This window comes from Phyllobates terribilis, unplaced genomic scaffold, assembly GCF_046119375.1.
Source record: "Phyllobates terribilis strain yellow unplaced genomic scaffold, ASM4611937v1 Scaffold_12__6_contigs__length_324123572, whole genome shotgun sequence".
Taxonomy (NCBI): domain Eukaryota; kingdom Metazoa; phylum Chordata; class Amphibia; order Anura; family Dendrobatidae; genus Phyllobates; species Phyllobates terribilis.
The window spans coordinates 198,815,780-198,834,953 of record NW_027362772.1 but is presented as its reverse complement, the minus strand read 5'-3'; positions in this window follow the sequence as shown (position 1 = coordinate 198,834,953).

Here is a 19,174-nt window from a genome sequence, read left to right as displayed (position 1 = left end):
TTTTTTGGGAGGTGTATTCCCATGCATCTTTTCACACCCACACATGGGCATACGCTTCCTGATTTTGGCTATTTGCTCTTGTCCTCCTCCTTCTCTTCATCCTCATCCTCCACCACCATATCACCAGGGTGACCATGGTCCGTGATGCAACACCCACATCATTTTTTTAAATGGTGTTTATGATGCCTGTAAAAAAATTTTTTTATACAGTATATTCATGTATATCCCCCAGGGGTAAATGTTTGTCAGCCCATACACTTAGTGCATGGGCACTTACAAGTATAGGAGACCCGCTCCTTTCTAATGGGAACATTTTTTTTTTGAGGCCCTCCTCCACGTCTTTTCCAAGGTGCATTGGAGTGCCTCCCAATTTTTGGCAGCCCTTGCATTCACTGCATAGGCCAACACTATTGGAGACCCACTTCCTAATAATGGGAACATTGTTTTCAGGAGGCCCTCCTCTAAGTCTCTTCAAAGGGGTATTGGGGTGCATCCAAATTTTGAGCAGCCCTGCCACTCACTGCATACGCAATAACAGTATAGGAGACCCACACTTTAGTAATGGGAACAACAAAGCATAGCTGGCTGATGGCTCTCAAAGAATAGCGATAGCCGACTGCTGGCCCTATAAAAATAGGCTTTGTGACTTTCAGAGTCTCTCCTTCAAAAATGAAACAGGATGTATCTGATCATGTCTCTCACACCACATGGCCAGATAAGGTTGTAAAATGTTAAAATTACATTTCCCGGTGAATGCTTTTGTCATGGTTGAAAGCAATGCAAAAGTGGAAAAACACATCAAAAACGCTATGTGTGAACATAGCCCAAGGTGTGGAGGAGTATTTTTGTTTTTGGTTATTTATTTTGCTCTATATACAAGTCATTACCCTGGAAAGGATGTTCCTTAAAATATTTCCCAGGAAAATCCATTTTGTTTTCGTTTTTGTATGTTTTATTGTGAGTCCGTAAAAGTGGCGTAACACCTCTGACAACGTTGTTGACAGCAATGACCTCAGAAATGCTTTCAGGGGTGCTCCCCATGCTGTTCCCATGTCATTTGAGCACTGTTCCCATCGATTTGGGCAATTTCTAGGCCCTCTGCAGACTGCCGGGGGGAGACGCCTGAAAAATGCTCGAGTTTCCCATAGACTTACATTGGGCTCATTGATCGGCTTGAGCACCGGAGCATTCCAGTGTGTTCGACCCGAGCATCGAGCACCCGAGCATTTTAGTGCTCGCCCATCACTACTAACATTCCCATTGAGATGAATGGAATTGATTTTCACTAGCAGCAGAATTTGCAGTAGGTGAAGTCACTGTGGTGCCCCTGAGGGTTCAGTCGCCACAGGGATACTGCACCTCAGCCCGAGGTGTGGTATCTCCTCTTCCAGGTAAGGATGGAGCATTTCTCAGGACACCACTTCACCATTCAACACTACACCATTCCTGTCCTGAAGGGGGCCTAAATGCACCAGGGTGCTGCCCCGGCCCGGGATAGAGGAGATGGGGGTAACCAAAGATAGGGGGAACCATGTAGTGGGTGAGGGTGGAGAGCACACTTTTAGGGTACACTTACCCATTCATATTTAATCCACGGCCATCTTGGGTTCAAGGTCTTTGATTGTGATCTTCATCGCTGATTGTGGCCTTCTGCTAGAACCTGCAGCCTATTGAAGATACACGGTCCTCGTTCTCTGGCCTTGAGACGAGGAGTGGGTCAGAGTTAACCACTGCCTCTACCCGGTCAAGGTCCTGACCTAAGAAGGCCTGGAGGGGAGTAGAGGAGACAAGCTCCACAGGCAAAAGGATCCCAGGGGGATACGGACGGAGCGGCATACGCCACCTGTATTTCTTACTCTGGCCTAGTCAGAGGGACTCCTGCTGCAAGAGGGGTGACCGGCCCCCGATATCTGACTCTGTTACTTCACGTCTCAGTCAGATAAGCCCAGAGGCTTAGTGGATCCCAGGAGGTATACGGATGGAGCGGCATACGCCACCTGTAACTCTCTACCTGCGTTTATCCAGAGGGACCCAGCCTTACACCTAGTTCTAACCACACAAACAGTCAAGTGAAGACTTAGTGGGAGAACTCACCAAGGAGAGGAACACACACCAGAGGGGTCTTGACAGGTGCTCCTGATCAACCTGGAAAGTGCTGGACCCCCTTCCTGGTGGCCGCAGTATGCCGTGAGGAGCAGAGGGAAGCTTTGCGGCTAAAGTTCATCTGAATGTGAGTAAAAACCCTGGATGACTTCACACCCCGCTTCAGCCTGTTATTTCCTGCGTGGCACTGCACCCACCATTCCTCCTCACACTGCCCTGAGGCCTGCTCCGCCTGCGGGGAGCCGTCCCATCTTAGCTGCCTGTAACACCGGTCTTAGTGGACTGAAGCGGCGCTGGTGTCCATCAGCGGAAACCGTAGGTGGCGTAGTCGGAAAATTACCACTCAACCCTGAAAGCCCATTAAATCTTTTATGTGACCGCCTTGGGCACGGACCGGGTGCAGGCCACGACTGCCTCCCCCCGCTACCCCTACACCGACCCGGCTCAAGTAAACCCATTTTTCAGGGAGGGCCTCACATCACCTTTAGGGATTGTTCACACAGTGTGGTTGAGCTGCTTATTTTTTGCCTCAAAAAACCCAGCACAATTGCATCATGTGAACATACTCAAAGTGTGAAGTCCACAATGAATTCTGCAAAAAAAAAAAAAAATTGACACGCTACAGTATATTGACACAGCTACAAGTTTATTCAACGTGTAGATAAGATTTGTAAGATCTCATTGATTTAGATGATATCTTATGTTGCAGATTTTCTACACACAAATATATACGGAAAATCTGCATCAAATCCGCTCGGTGTGTATTTACCCTTAATACGCACAACTCCACTTTGTTGTATGACACTGTAAGGTTAAGTGCACACGTAGCGTTTTTTATGCATTTTCGCAGCGTTTTTTCCGTATGGAAATGCATCAAAAACACTATGTAATCCTTCTGCCAGCTAATGCAATGACAATCGTGATGTGCTGTGCACATGATGCAGAATTTTCCGCTCAGGATTGTCATTGCATTTAAATACTCAGCATGTCAATTGTATGCTGTGTTTCTGCAGTGTTTCCCGTCCATAGACTTTAATTGAACCGTAGCAAACCCGCAGGTATAAATATATCTGCAGATTTGCTGCAGTTGCTTGCTGCGTATTTGACTAGTCAATGGGTCAAATACACTGCAAAAACGCACATACAATGGTACCCGGGTCGGCTGGGGAGGACTACTTCTCCCATCATCTGACCGCCGGTCCCGCTGATAACAGCGAGAGTGGCACGGCTGAGAGGAGCAGTAGTCTCCTCAGCCGAGCCGGCGCCTGTGTGTAAAAAAAAAAAAAAAGAGTAAAAGAAATAAAAAAACACTATTCTTGCTCCCGGCAGTTTACATCGCTGCTGCCGGAACTGAGTTCACGTGAGGTCATAAGTTGAAGATCAGCTGATGAGCTCCAGGAGCTCAGTTTACGGCACCAGTGCAGCGTGGGAACATTTGTGAGAATGTTCCCGCGTATCACTGATACAGTATGAGGTCATCGAGGCTGATCAGCTGATCTTCAGCTGATGAACCCAGGTGACCTCACCCCTGCAGCAGCGATGTACACTGACAGGAGTGATTTTACACTCCTGTCAGTGTACAGAGTGCTGTCTTCTACAGCAGTGACATGAGTGATTGATGTGACTGCTGTAGAAGTGACCCGGATCGCCGAGGGACAATCTGGATTATGTCGTGACGGCGGACAGGTGAAGGATATGGTTGTTTTTTATTTTATTTTTATTTTTTTACAGAAGATCGAGGGATTCGGGGAATGGGCGTATAATACAAAAATTATTAAAACCGTGTGGAATTTTATTTCAATAAAATACTTTATTCTGGCCGTGTCTTTTATTGAAAAAGCGTTGAAAACTTAACTACTCGGTTAGTAATTGGGGCGTCTTATAGACGCCCTCCATTACTAACCTGGGCTTCATGTCAGCCGCCAATACAAGGCTGACATGAACCCCAACCCCATTACCACACTCGCCACCACTGCAGGGCAGTGGGAAGAGAGGAGGCTAAGCGCTAGATTTGGCGCATCTTATGGATGCGCCATTTCTGGGACTGCTGAGGGGTGATATTATTAGCCATGGAGGGGGCCAGGATCCAAGGCCCCCTCCGTGGCTATTAATATCAGTCCGCAGCTGTCTGTTTAGCCTTTTCTGATTAGATCTTATAGGGGGACCCTACGTCAATTTTTTTCAGGGATCGCCCTGTAATCTAGCCAGTAAAGGCTAAGCAAACAGCTGTGAGCTGTTATCAATAGCCAGGAAACATTTTTGGCTAATGGCCCCTTCCCCGGCTACTAATATCAGCCCCTAGTGGTCGGCTTTCCCTCTGCTGGTTATAAAAATGATGTGGGAGCCCACGATATATTTTTTTTTAAATTTTAGGCTCTGTGCCCACGATTCAGACTTAGCAGCGCTTTGGACGCATATTATTGCTGCGTCCAAAACTTTGCATTCTATTGAACGCAGGTAAATCCACATGTTTTCATTGAACCATGTGGATTTACCACATTCTATACATCCTAGCGGTTAAATTTATGTTGAGGAGACTAGCGACTCCGCAAGAGAATTTGACATGCTGCGGTCCTGAAAGATGCGCCGCATGTCAGTGTCCGCGGGTGATCTGCAGCCTCAGATGCACACATAGTGGACATGGGATTTCTAGAAATCTCATCCACTATGCTGTAACATCTGGATGCTGCAGGTTTGATGCTGTATAAACACGCAGCATCAAACCTGCAGTGGCTCCTGATCGTGGCCACGTACCCAAACTCACCCGCAGCATGTCAATTTCTGTAGTGGAGACACCAGTCTCCGCTGCAGATTTTGACTGATTGAAGTGTCATTATATGTGGTGGATTTACATGTACCGACAACAAAAGTGCGGCATTAGAACACCGCGTTTTGGGCGCAGCAAAAATACGCTGCGTCCAGAGCGCTGCTTGTTGCTGATCGGGGGGATATAGCAGCTAACGAAACAGCTGTTAATAATAGCTAGGGACCATGTTTGCCTAATGGCACCTTTCTAGGCTAAAAATAGTAGCTCTCAGCTGCCCAAGAAATGACATGAATGCTAATGAGAGTATATGGGATTATCTAACAACTAGCTCTTTTGTTTGGTGATGACAAGGTGTCAGACCATTTTCATTACCAAACCTAATTAAACTAAAGTAAAGAGTTAAATAAACACACAGAGCAAACACTTTATTTGAAATATAACAGACACATTCTTAAAATTAACCAATATACTCACCCCAGTTCTGACGATAATCCAAGGGTTAAAGCAATGTCCCACATTTCTTTTTCAAATAACTTTATTTAGCTCCCAACAGCATGCATTTCAGTACAAAAACGCATTCAAAACCGCACCAAAAACACATTAAAAATCGTGCCAAAGAGATGCAGAAACACTGCAGAAATTTCTGCTTCAAATCCTGAACGTGCGCACATAGCCTTATAGGGAATCTGTCAACAGGATTTCACCCCCAAACTATTTACAGTTAGGTCCAGAAATATTTTTACTGTGACCGAATCTCAGATTTCAGCTCTGCAGGCCAATTTTTTAGATTGAAAATGAAACAACGGAGATGCAATTGAAGTGTAGACTTTCAGAATTAAAGGGGATGAACAAACATATCCTGTGAAACGTTTAGGAATTACAGCCATTTTTCTACCAATCCTCCTCATTTCAGATGCTCAAAAGTAATTGGTCAAATTAACTTTACCATAAATAAAATGTTAATTTTTACTACTTTGTAGAGAATCCTTTGCAGGCAATGACTGCCTGAAGTCTAGAAGCCATGTGTCACAACAGTTGTGGGAAAGACTTAGTGCAGCACAGAGTGAAGAGGGAAAGGGAGCCCAGACACTAGGGAAAGGGGGAAGTGGAGACCTCCTAGTCTGGTCTAGTGTCACCCTGTCTCAACTACTGTCCCTATATTGCCTCTTCAGCAATCGCCACACATGTGCCTCGCCCTGTCTTTCCCTGGCATATGGGTAAGGATAGGGATGGGAGGAGATGAGCACTAGTCGATCTCCACTAAACTCTATAGACAACAGCCTCAAGCTCCAGAGAGGACGAAGTACTGCTCTTGCTAAGCCTTCACAAGTAGAAATTAATAAAGCCAGCACCTCTCTCTCAGACATACCAGGTATATATACACCCAGGCCAGACAGCCTCTCATCTAAGAAGATGTCTGTAATGCCAAACGTAGAGATCTCCTGCAACCTACTGCAGGGAGACTGTCTGTCACCTCTGATACACCCGTGACATTACCCCGCCCTCTACGAGTGGCCTCCGAACACTCAGGACCGGGTTTCCCAGGAAAAGAGGTGTGGAATGAGCGAATCAATCTGGGAGCGTTCACCACTGATGCTGAAACCCACATACTCTCCTCTGGACCACAGCCTTTCCAGTGCACCAAGTATTGTAGAGAATGACGTTGGAGGCGAGAATCTACAATCCTCGAAATCTGGAACTCCAGATTACCATCAACCATTACTGGGGGCGGTGGTAGAGGTGAGGGCTCAAGAAGTTCCACATACTTTTTGAGTAAGGACCTGTGGAACACATTGTGGACCTTAAGGGCCTGAGGAAGTTCAAGACGAAACGCTGCTGGATTAATGACGGCGGTTATTTTATAAGGAGCAATAAACCTGGGTCCCAGCTTCCAAGAAGGAACTTTCAATCTTATATTCTTGGTAGACAACCACACAAAGTCATTCACATTCAGGTCCAGACCTGGCAAGCATTTTCTGTCAGCCATACGTTTATACCTGTCTCCCGTGATCTTTAAATTACTCAGGACCCCCTGCCACGCCGAGGAGAATGACGAAGCAAAACGTTCTTCCTCAGGAACTCCTGAAGCTCCTCCCTCACTAAAGGTACCAAACTGTGGGTGATAACCATATGCACCGAAGAATGGTGACCTGCCGATGATTATTAATGGCAAATTCTGCAAGCGGTAAGTAGGATGCCCAATCCTCCTGATTTTTGGAGACGAAACACCTAAGGTAGGTCTCCAAGTTCTGATTGACATGCTCAGTCTTACCATTCGACCGAGGGTGGAAGGCAGAGGAAAAGAACAGCTGCACCCCCAGTCGAGAACAGAACACCTTCCAGAACTTGGAAACAAATTGGTTCCCCCGATCTAACACCACATCGGAGGGAACCCCGTGAAGCTTCACAATCTCATTTATGAACACCTGAGCAAGTGTCTTGGCATTTGGAAGTTCAGGCAATGCGAGAAAGTGAACCATTTTACTGAACCTATCTACTACCACCAAAACCACCGTTTTGCCTGCAGAAAGCGGTAGATCAGTAATAAAATCCATGGACAAGTGTGTCTGACTCGCCCCCTGGGCCGTGGGGTACCCGGAACCGGGCTTCTGTACGATGCTGGGAGTAGTAGTGGCAACCCGATCCCGTGGCTCAGGGTGGTCAGACCAAATGCTGCGCAGTCTCTTTATCAGTGTTTTGCAATGTCCGACGACGCCACCCGTGGATTGCGGTCAGGGATGACCGCCGCTGCAAGGCAGACCACTGAGGTTGGTGTTGGTGTGCAGATAACTCCCCACGGGAAGAGTGTAGCCTCAGGGCAATGTAGGTGGATGCTGGGGGTGATGGTGCAGGCGCAGCATAACTCACACAGAGTCCAATGGTGCAGTTCAGGCCTTTTACTCACAGTTGATATCCAAGTCACCTCTGTCAGTAATGACTGCCCAAGCCGTGCTGCGTCCACCAGGTGAGGGGCTCGGTCAACCCCCAGGCAACTCAGGAGTGTGGCACAGGACTCCCTTCTATCCTTTCTCTGGCCTCTCATGCCCCACCAGTGACCACGCTTCTGTCCGGCTGCCTCGGGCCTTCTTTGGTAAAACTTGGCGCCAGTTTCCCTGACCCTATGTGGTGCCTTCCTAGCGGGTGTAGCAAGGGGTCGCACCAATAAATGATCACGACCTCCAGTTCTTGGCTGAGGGATGATTTACCTCCACCAACTTGGGAATCCGGTACCCTTCCACGGCCTGACCCTTCACCCGATATAACGCGGGCTTGCAACGGTTGCTGTCCGTTCTGCTCTCTTAGGGTCCCTTCTGCCTTCTTGTTTCTGGAGCCCTTCTACTTCTCTGTCTCTCCTCTTTCCTTCCTTCTCCTTCTCCTCTTCTCCTCTCTGGCCCCAGCCTTCTCTCCAGGCCTGCCTCATGGAGCTGAGCTCAGGCTGAGCCACAGCTCCCTGTCAGCTCTCTCTGGCTGAACTACTTCTGAGAACTGAACTCTCCCACTCTCCTCTGACTTAAGATGGCTCCCACCTTTTATCTACCTCTCTGTGTCTGAGCTCAGGTGACCTGAACCCAATGAGCTCCTTCCTATGCTCCAGAAACCGTCCCCTTCTGCTCCTACATCACTGGGTTCTCTCCCCCCTCCCCACTCCAGCCAGGGACATGGTCAGTTGTGCCTGCATAAATGGGAGCACCGTCGAGCTGTCCGAGGACATAGTCAGTCGTGCCTGCATAAATGGGAGCACCGTCGAGCTGTCCCCCGGAAATGGGGTGAGTGTGTGTATGCCGCTAACTGAGCCCTGGTCCACACTCCATCCTTACCTGGGAGTGGAATATCACACCTCTGGTTGAGGTGCAATACCCCTGTGGCAACCGAACCCTCGGGGCGCCACATTCCCCCCTGGTAAACCACAGCATGTCCTCGGGCTGGAACAAAGCAAAAGACCATTCAGAAACATGCAAGTTTTTTAGAATGCATTCACATATAAGATTATATACCATTATAACTCATCCCTTTATGGGAGGCAATTCTTCTCTTTTAACGTTACTGGCACATTTTCTCTTTCAGCAGTTATTAGAAAACTTTCTTCACATATATAAAACATTATAAAACTCTTTTCACTTTTATAACCACATCTGTCACATATAAAACATTTTTCTTGTAAACATTCTTCATGTAAAACTTTGGTTAACTGGTCACAGTGTACTTTGCAACCAGGTGTCCATTTTTCTATTAAGTGCAAACATAAACACAAACACGAAGGACCCGTTCGTAAACCCTCAACGAAGGCCCTGGGGTGGCTGCAGGGCGTAGCTGATCCAGCTGCTGGACCTCGTCTTCAGCCACCTCTAACGGGTTTTTGTTCTGAGGTCAGTTGTTGTTGTGGTCTCTTATAAAACCAGTAGGGGGTACTTTAAGAAGTGCAATTATGTACAAGATTGACCGCTCCCAGTCCTCGGCTGGATAGTTCAATAAGTTGGCTGCTCCCAGTCCTCAGCCGGTTTTAACTGACCCGATACCGGGTAACTCTCTGCAACAGTTCCTTCACCCTGACGGGCAACTATGTACATTGGTACGCTGCCACTCCTTAGTAGCGGTGTCCTCCCTGCGCACCTTCTTCCTCCTCGCCATATTCTTCAGACCCGTCCAGGTCCTCTGGGTAGCAATGCTCCTGTGTCATGGTTGTGTCACCACGAAGATCGTCACGATTGCACAGCCTGACTTCTCGCAGCTGAGTTTTTGGTGCTTTGTGCTTTTCGGCAGTGAGGGAATTAACTCTCTCTCTCTGTGCTAGACAAGGTCCAGCCTCGCCCAGCTGCAATCAATTCTGCAGTAGTGAGATTCCTTCATATGTCTGCTGCTCTGTTAGGGAAGTTGTCGGTGAAAGCATTTCATGCAGACTAACAGAGCGGATCGTGGTATTTGGAGTTTCAGAGCTAAGTGTATTTGGAGTGATTTTTCCCTTCCTCGCCTTATCATTTATCTCCTTTCCCGTTGGTGTTCCCTCTGTTGTAGTTGTGTAGTTTTTGTATGCAAGGTGGTTTTGGTTTTACCCTTGTACTGTCTCGTTCGTCTAAGTACTGAGTGTTGGCATATTATTACCTGTCCCCTTTTGTTGTGATCGGGGTCCTTCTCAGGACTAGATTACTTAGGTGCAGGGATCCTCAGGAGGTAGGGGTTACGCTGGCGGCCTGGACCTCTGTACCTTTAACAGTACCTCCAGGTAGAGGGATTAGTCAGGGCCCCAGCTCAGGGTCAGCTTAGGCCCCCTACCTCCAGTACACAGAGACAGCGTGACATCCTGGTACTGCTCCTCCTCCACCCTCTGGACATTGAGAGCATACCACCCTTTTAGGCCTCGATGCCGGGTGTATATTACCCGATCTCTCGAGAACAACTCCCGCTTCGGGTGACCCGCTGGCAGGTGACCCTCCACATCCCTCCTGTCAACATGGATGTCTGTGGTGGTGGCAGAGTCCTGAATGAACCCCCACCCTTTCTCCTGGTGGAACATCACCACGGTCCCAGCTGTTTTAGGACCGCGTGCTGCATGGGGGTTTCAGCGGGTGCGCGTCTTCTCCTCCGCGCTTCAGGCCTGCAGCTGCTCCCTCTTCCGGCGCCGTGCCTGCTCCTCCTCCACAAGATGCTCCCGCCTGCGGACTGCGGCGGTCCGTGTCTCCTGAGCAAACCCCATCACATCCTCCCCGGTTTGGTCCCATCCTACCTGGACCTCTTCCTCCGGGAGCTGAGAGACGGCGACTGGCTGTGGTAAGGGCAAGAGCGGAGCGAGCGGGGCCTCGGCCTTTGCGGGCAGGTTTTTCCACAGACTGGGGTGAACCCATCCCTCCGGTACGGGGACCGGCTTTCCATCAGGTCCGGCGAGCTGGCTGTACAGGTCAGTCCCAAGGGGTGGTGGTTTCGGGACCGGGGGCGCACGCGGCTGGGAGGCGCCTGTGGTGGTCAGGCCTTGCGACCGGGCCTGGAGCGGGCCGCTTCCTACTGCGCCCGGGGTCAGGGGGCACGACGGGGGGCGTGGTTCAGCGGCAGTCTTCGCGGCTTGCGGCCTAGATTTTTGCGGCGGGAGCGTGGAAGCTGCAGCGGCTCCCGGGACTTCTGGCTCTGCGGCGGGATCCAGGGGTAAGGCTACGGCGTCAGGACCCGGGGCAGGGGCGTCCGCCTTACCTGCCTCCGCGGCAGCGCTGTTCTCGGCCTCCAGTCTTCTCTCTCTGTCTTCGGGGGCAGGCGCACTGCCGGGTGCTGGCAGCGTCTCTTGCTGCCGGGTCTCGACCCGCCGGGCCATCTCCTCCCTCCATCCGTCGATGACTTCCCTCTGCGCTCGGAACATCCTCCGGTCCAGCTCCTCCAGCGCTGTCCGCAGGAACTCAGGGTCTTCTGCGGGGAGCTGAGCCATCAGCTCCGTGAGGCTGTACGGGGATGCCTCGGCCTGCAGCAGGCCGCTTGCCAGGGTGCTAGAGTTGACGCTCCTCTCCATCTCCGGGTGTGATCTGGCGAGACTGATCCAAACTGTAGCGCCGGCGTCCCTGCCCTCTGCTAGGCAGGGACTCTGTTCCCCTCACCTCCCTGCTCCGTGCCCGGCGTCCTCCTCCCGCTCTGCTGGCAGCGCATGCGCCTTCCCGGCCACTGTGCTTAGCGCGCGTGCTCTCCCTTCCTCTTAAAGGGGCCGCGCGCGCCGTCCTAAGGAGTCCCCGGCCAATGGCCGGAGGACTTCACCATATATAAGGCACCTCCTCCAAAATGGAGGTGCCCGAGCAATGTTGTTGCACTGTTCTACTCTGCTTCAGCCCTCAGGTCCCGTTGCCAGTTACCTGCCAGTTACCTGCCTGATTCCTGCCAGAGTCCTGCCAGTTTGCTGTCTGTTTCCTGCCTGTTATTCCTGCTACCTGCTTGCTAGCCTGAGGTCTGACGGTCTGCCTTACAACTCCTGTCAGTCTGTCTAAGGACCAGCTTGCCCGCTCACCTGGGAGCGCACATCAGCTACCTGCCTGCTTGCTAGCCTGAGGTCCGACGGTCTGCCTTTCTACTCTTGTCAGTCTGTCTATGGACCAGCTTGCCCGCTCACCTGGGAGCGCTCCTCCGCTACCTGCCTGCTTGCCTGCCCGGAGGCTCCGCCGTCACGTGCTGTGACCACCAGCTATTACAGAGACTCTTGCCCGCTCACCTGGGAGCGCTTCTCCGCTACCTGCCTGCTTGCCTGCCCGGAGGCTCCGCCGTCACGTGCTGTGACCACCAGCTATTCCAGAGACTCTTGCCCGCTCACCTGGGAGCGCTTCTCCGCTACCTGCCTGCTTGCCTACCTGGAGGCTTCGCCGTCACGTGCTGTGACCACCTGCTATTCCAGAGACTCTCGCTTGCTCACCTGGGAGCACACATCCTCCATCTGCCTTGCTAGCCTACCTGGAGGTTCAGCCATCACAGGTCGTACCTACCCTTTACCTAGAGACTTCCCCGGTCACTTGCCGTGACCTCCAGCCCGTTCACCCAGAGACTGCCCCGGTCACTTGCCGTGACCTCCAGCCCATTCATCCAGAGACTGTCCCGGTCACTTGCCGTGACCTCCTGCCCGTACACCCAGAGACTGTCCCGGTCACCTGCTGTGACTGCCTGCCTGGTCGCCACCCGCTCCCTTACAAGGACCGCCCCCTTGTATAGTAGCTCAGAGGTTCCGCCTCCCAGACCCGTTACACAAACCACACCCTGCCCCGCGGTTTTCTTCTCTTTCCGCCCCTGTTGGGGGTGGTCCCGGGGAAACCTGCTGACAATCACTCTCAGGGGCAGCCCCCCCACATTGATGGACATCTCTACAGCCGCACTCATGGCTGTTGGGGGTGGGCTCCTTCTTTGGCGCCATTCTGGGACCTGGCCCACGATGGGAGGTGGCTTCTTGTTATCTTTTGGCACGCACATTATGGCGTCTGTTCTTCTGGGGCGGGCGCCATTTTCAATACAGTGAAACAGTCTCTTTTCAGGCACACAATACCCGTTTGTGGCGGGTTGGTCACAATCCTGCCGACTACGCCAAAGCTGACTCGCCCCCTGGGCCGTGGGGTACCCGGAACCGGGCTTCTGTACAATGCTGGGAGTAGTAGTAGCAACCCGATCCCGTGGCTCAGGATGGTCAGACCAAATGCTGCGCAGTCTCTTTATCAGTGTTTTGGAATGTCCGACTACGCCACCCGTGGATTGCGGTCAGGGATGACCGCCGCTGCAATGCAGACCGCTGAGGCTGGTGTTGGTGTGCAGCACAGGGATAAGATAACTCCCCAAGGGAAGAGTGTAGCCTCAGGGCAATGTAGGTGGATGCTGGGGGTGATGGTGCAGGCGCAGCATAAATCACACAGAGTCCAATGGTGCAGTTCAGGCCTTTTACTCACAGTTGATATCCAAGTCACCTCTGTAAGCAATGACTGCCCAAGCCGTGCTGCATCCACCAGGTGAGGGGCTCGGTCAACCCCCAGGCAACTCAGGAGTGTGGCACAGGACCCCCTTCTATCCTTTCTCTGGCCTCTCGTGCCGCACCAGTGACCACGCTTCTGTCCGGCTGCCTCGGACCTTCTCTGGTAAAACTTGGCGCCAGTTTCCCTGACCCTATGTGGTGCCTTCCAAGCGGGTGTAGCAAGGGGTCGCACCAATAAATGATCACGACCTCCGGTTCTTGGCTGAGGGATGATTTACCTCCACCAACTTGGGAATCCGGTACCCTTCCACGGCCTGACTCTTCACCCGATATAACGCGGGCTTGCAACGGTTGCTGTCCGTTCTGCTCTCTTAGGGTCCCTTCTGCCTTCTTGTTTCTGGAGCCCTTCTACTCCTCTGTCTCTCCTCTTGCCTTCCTTCTCCTCCTCTTCTCCTCTCTGGCCCCGGCCTTCTCTCCAGGCCTGCCTCATGGAGCTGAGCTCAGGCTGAGCCACAACTCCCTGTCAGCTTTCTCTGGCTGAACTACTTCTGAGAACTGAACTCTCCCACTCTCCTCTGACTTAAGATGGCTCCCACCTTTTATCTAAATCTCTGTGTCTGAGTTCAGGTGACCTGCACCCAATGAGCTCCTTCCTATGCTCCAGAAACCGTCCCCTTCTGCTCCTACATCACTGGGTTCTCTCCCCCCTCCCCACTCCAGCCAGGGACATGGTCAGTTTTGCCTGCATAAATGGGAGCACCGTCGAGCTGTCCGAGGACATAGTCAGTCGTGCCTGCATAAATGGGAGCACCGTCGAGCTGTCCCCTGGAAATGGGGTGAGTGTGTGTATGCAGCTAACTGAGCCCTGGTCCACACTCCATCCTTACCTGGGAGTGGAATATCACACCTCTGGTTGAGGTGCAATAACCCTGTGGCAACCGAACCCTCCGGGTGCCACATGTCCATGGCCTACTAGGGATAGGTAGCGGAAGAAGAGTACCAGACGGACGGGTATGCAAAACCTTAGAATGTGCGCAAATACTACAAGCAGCTATGTGTTCAATCACATCCCGATGCAACCCCGGCCACCAAAAACAACGAGAGAGGAGGTCTGCGGTTGCCTTACCACCTAGATGCGCAGCAAGAACAGAGTTATGATGTTCTTTAATTACTTTGCGGTGCAGATCAAATGGTACAAATAACTTTCCTGAAGGGCAGGAGGCAGGGGCGTCCCCCTGTGCCTCCAACACCTCACCCTCCAGTTCAGGATAAAGTGCCGAAACAACTACCCCTTTCTGTAATATCGGGGCAGGGTTCTCATGGTCACCTCCACCAGGGAAGCTCCGGGACAAAGCATGAGCCTTGACATTTTTGACCTCTGGACGAAAAGTGACAACAAAATTGAACCTAGTAAAAAACAAGGACCATCTGGCTTGCCTAGGGTTGAGACGTTTAGCTGACTGGAGATATGATCCTTTCTTATGGTCCGTAATAACAGTAATATGATGGAAAGCCCCCTCCAACCAGTGTCGCCATTCCTCGAACGCCAATTTGATCGCCAAAAGTTCCCTATTACCCACCTCACAATTTCTCTCAGCCGAAGACTATTTTTTAGAAAAGAAGGAGCATGGACGCCATTTACCAGGGGACGAAACCTGAGACAACACAGTCCCAACCCCGACATCTGACGCATCAACGTCCACAAATAAAGGGTTGAGAAACATCAGGTTGATTGAGTATAGGTGCAGTGGCAAAATTATTCTTTAAGGAAGAAAATGTCTGGAGGGAAGCATCCGACCATTTGGAAAAATCAGACCCCATCTTAGTCATGTTAGTAAGGGGTTTCACAATCTCAGAATAATTTTGGATGAATTTCCGATAAAAATTAGTAAAGCCCAGAAAACGTTGTAGAGCCTTCAGGTTCTCGGGACGTTCCCAGTCAAGGATCTTCTCTGGATCCATCCGAAAACCCCAAAAACTGCACCTCCTGAACAGTGAAAACACATTTTTCTAGTTTGGCATAAAGTTTGTTATCCCTTAATACCTGGAGCACCTGCTTAACATGCCCCCGATGAGTCTCAAAATCAGGTGAGTAAACCAAAATATCGTCCAGATAGACCATCACAAACCTCCCCACCAAATGATGGAAAATATAATTTATGAAATGCTGGAATACCGCAGGTGTATTGGTCAAACCAAAAGGCATAACATGTCTTTCTGGGGTATTGAACGCTGTTTTCCATTCGTCCCCTTCTCTGATTCTAACCAGGTTGTAGGCTCCCCTTAAATCCAACTTGGAGAATACCTTAGCTCCCACAACCTGGCTGAACAAAACAGGAATCAGGGGAAGAGGGTAAGGATCACAGATGGTAATTTGATTTAATTCCCGGAAATATAAACAGCGACGTAGACCGCCATCTTTTTTCTTCAGAAAGAAGAACCCTGCTGCCACAGGCGAAGATGAGGGTCTGATATGTCCCTTCTCCAGACTTTCCGCAATGAAATCCTTCATGGCTTGTCTCTCAGGGCCAGAAAGATTATACAGTCTGTACTTTGGTAGTTTAGCTCCGGGGGTCAGGTTAATAGGACAGTCATAAGCACGATGAGGAGGCAAGTCCTGACACACCCTCTCAGAAAAAACGTCCTCAAAACCAGACAGAAAAGCAGGTAAAATGTCTGTAGAGACAGTAGCAATGGAAAATTCTAAACAGTTCTCATGGCAGTAATCTCCCCATTCAATAATCTCTCCGGTTTGTCAATCCACCAGCGGATTATATTTAACAAGCCCAGCTATACCGAAGACAATCGGTGTGGGAAGATTGTCCAGAACATAGCAAGGAATTATTTCACAATGAACTAACCCCACCCTCAGTTTTACATTATGTACAATCTGAGTAAATGCTTTCTGTGCAAGTGGCGCCGAGTGAATGGCAAAGATGGAAATAGGTTCAGCTAAAGCACAGCAAGCAAACCATGAGTTTTCACAAACTCAGCATCAACCATGCTGACTCCGGCTCCACTGTCAAACACAGAAATTTTCTCGGTTTTGCTCTCTAGCACCACCTCAGCTGTCAGGACAAAGCGGGAACTTCAGTTTGGCCACAAATGCACCCCTTGTTTATCCAACTCCAGACTACCAAGAGTTAAGTGAGTCTCCTTTTGTTTAGGAATTAAAGGACAGGTCTCAACAAAATGTCCCTTTTTCCCACAAAAAAAACCCATAAACCTTTCTTCTTGTGAATCTCTGGGGAGATGTATGATGTAGAGACACCCCCCAACTGCATGGGTTCCTCCACCTCCCCCAAGCAGAGGTACACAACCCTCACAAGAAGGCCCCGGAGAAGGTGGTCTCACCCGTCTGTCCTGAAGGCGTCTATCAAGACGTATGGCCAAAAACATGGCAGCCTCCAAGGACTGAGGGGTTTTGTATACTGCCAACGCATCTTTTAACCTTTCAGTAAGTCCCTCACAAAATTGACTTCTAATGGCTGAGTCATTCCATTTGGAATCTGTTGCCCATCTACGGAATTCCGAACTGTACGTTTCCACTGACCGATTCCCCTGCTGAAAGTGACGTAGCTTAGACTCAGCCAAGGCGACTTGGTCAGGGTCATTATAGATGAGGGCCAGAGCTCCGAAAAAACCCTCCACAGACTGGAGACAAACCGAGTCCTGCAGTAATGAAAACGCCCATGACTGAGGATCTCCCTGCAATAGAGAGATCACAATACCAACCCGTTGCTCCTCATTACCGGAGGAGTAAGGACGAAGTTTGAAATACAATTTGCATGCCTCCTTAAATACAAAAACCTTGTCCCTACCTCCTGAAAACCTGTTCGGGAGGGCAACCTTGGGTTCAGGCTGGACAGGCCTACCTGCTGAGACACATTGGCAACCTGTAACCGCTGATGCTGCTGCTGTACTTCACCGCGGAAGTCATTCACCTCCAGAGACAGCCTGTGCAGCCGCTCTGCAACTGAACCCATACCAAGGGAGAAAGGGGAAAAAAAAGTGCACATCCAACAACACACAGAAAAAAAATGTCAGTTTTTTTTTTTCCTTTTCAAAATGTGCTCAAAATCTGAATGATTTAGAGATGATCTGCAAAGGGGAGTGGATCAAAATTCCTCCTGACATGTGCGCAAACCTCATCATCAACTACAAACAACGTCTGACTGCTGTGCTTGCCAACAAGGGTTTTGCCACCAAGTATTAAGTGTTGTTTGCCAGAGGAATCAAATACTTATTTCTCACTGCAAAATGCAAAAAAAATATCTACAGTAATTTATACAATGTGATTTTCTTGATTTTTTTGGGGATATTCTATCTCTCAATGTTAAAATTAACCTACCCTTAAAATTATAGACTGTTCATGTCTTTGTCAGTGGGAAACTTACAAAAACAGTAAGGGATCAAATAATTATTTCCCTCACTGTATATACACCCAGGCCAGGGAGCTAATTACCAGAGGGAGGTAGCTGCTAGGTCCTAGAGACAGTCTCTCATCTAAGAAGATGTCTGCAATGCCAAACGTACAGATCTCCTGCAACCAACTGCAGGGCGACTGTCTGTCACCTCTGATACACCCGTGACACCATGGACGTCACCAAACTCTGGGTTTCCTCCTTTGTGATGCCTTGCCAGACCTTTACTGCAGATTACTTCCATTGTTGCTTGTTTGTGGGTCTTTCTGCCTTGAGTTGTGTCTTAAGCATGTGAAATGCTGCTTGTTGGGGTTGACATCTGGTGATTGACTCGGCCATCGCAGAATATTCCACCTCTTTGCCTTAAAAAACTCCTGGGTTGCTTTTACAGTATGTTTTAGATCATTGTCCATCGGTACTGTGAAGCGGCGTCCAATCAACCTTGCTGCATTTGGTTGAATCTGAGCAGAAAGTATCACCCTGTTTGTCACGTTACTGGCGATACTGGACTGGAGGTCAGTGGCCGGAGCAGATGTGTACAGGTGACCTGACCGTGGGCAGACTTCTGGAGATGCAGTATATGGCGGTTGTAGTTCACTATGTCGGCAGATGCAGGGGCCCGCCCGAGTAAGGGCCGGCCGGGATCACACACAAGCACCAGGTTCGTTTAGGCAATCGAAGTTCAAGGTAGGAACAGCAGAGTTTTCACAAGAAGCAGGAAGGTGCCAGCAGAACACCTTCCAAATCAGGAGCTCAGATAATGCTTCACTCAGTTAGACTGAGCACCATAATACTCAGCAACAGGAAGCTGCACAGGGCCAGGTATATATAGCAGGTCCAATCAATCTCAATCAGGGCGGGAACAATCAGCAGGGCAGGTGATGATCTCTATCCCAGACGAAGTTCATATGGTTTCAGGCAGGAGTTACACAAGTTCTGAATAGCTCCACAGCAAAGGAACAGACTAGCAAGCAATGGGTCACAGGTTCAAATCCTAACAATCCTCCCCTCTTAACTGTGGCCTCTGGATGCAATTTGCCCAGACTTTGCAGGATACCACTGAAGAAATTGTCTAATCAAGCGGGGAGCATTGACTGGTTCCCATGAATTTTCTTCCGTGTCGTAGCCCTGCCATTTGATTAAATATTGTAAACAATTTCTGTGTATTCGTGAATCCAAGATCTTTTCCACCACAAACTGCTCCTGTCCGTCCACTTCAATTGCATCGGGAGGCGGAGGAGATCATTCTGGAAATGGATTGGCTGTGGCGGCTTTCAACAAAGACACATGAAACACAGGATGAATCTTCATTGATGTTGGTAGCTGTAGACGTACGGCCAATGGACTCACAATCTTACTGATTTTGTATGGTCCCACAAACTTTTGTCCTAATTTAGGAGAAGGAATCTTCAATTACAAATTCTTAGTGGATAACCACACTCGATCTCCAATCCTAAACGTGGGAGT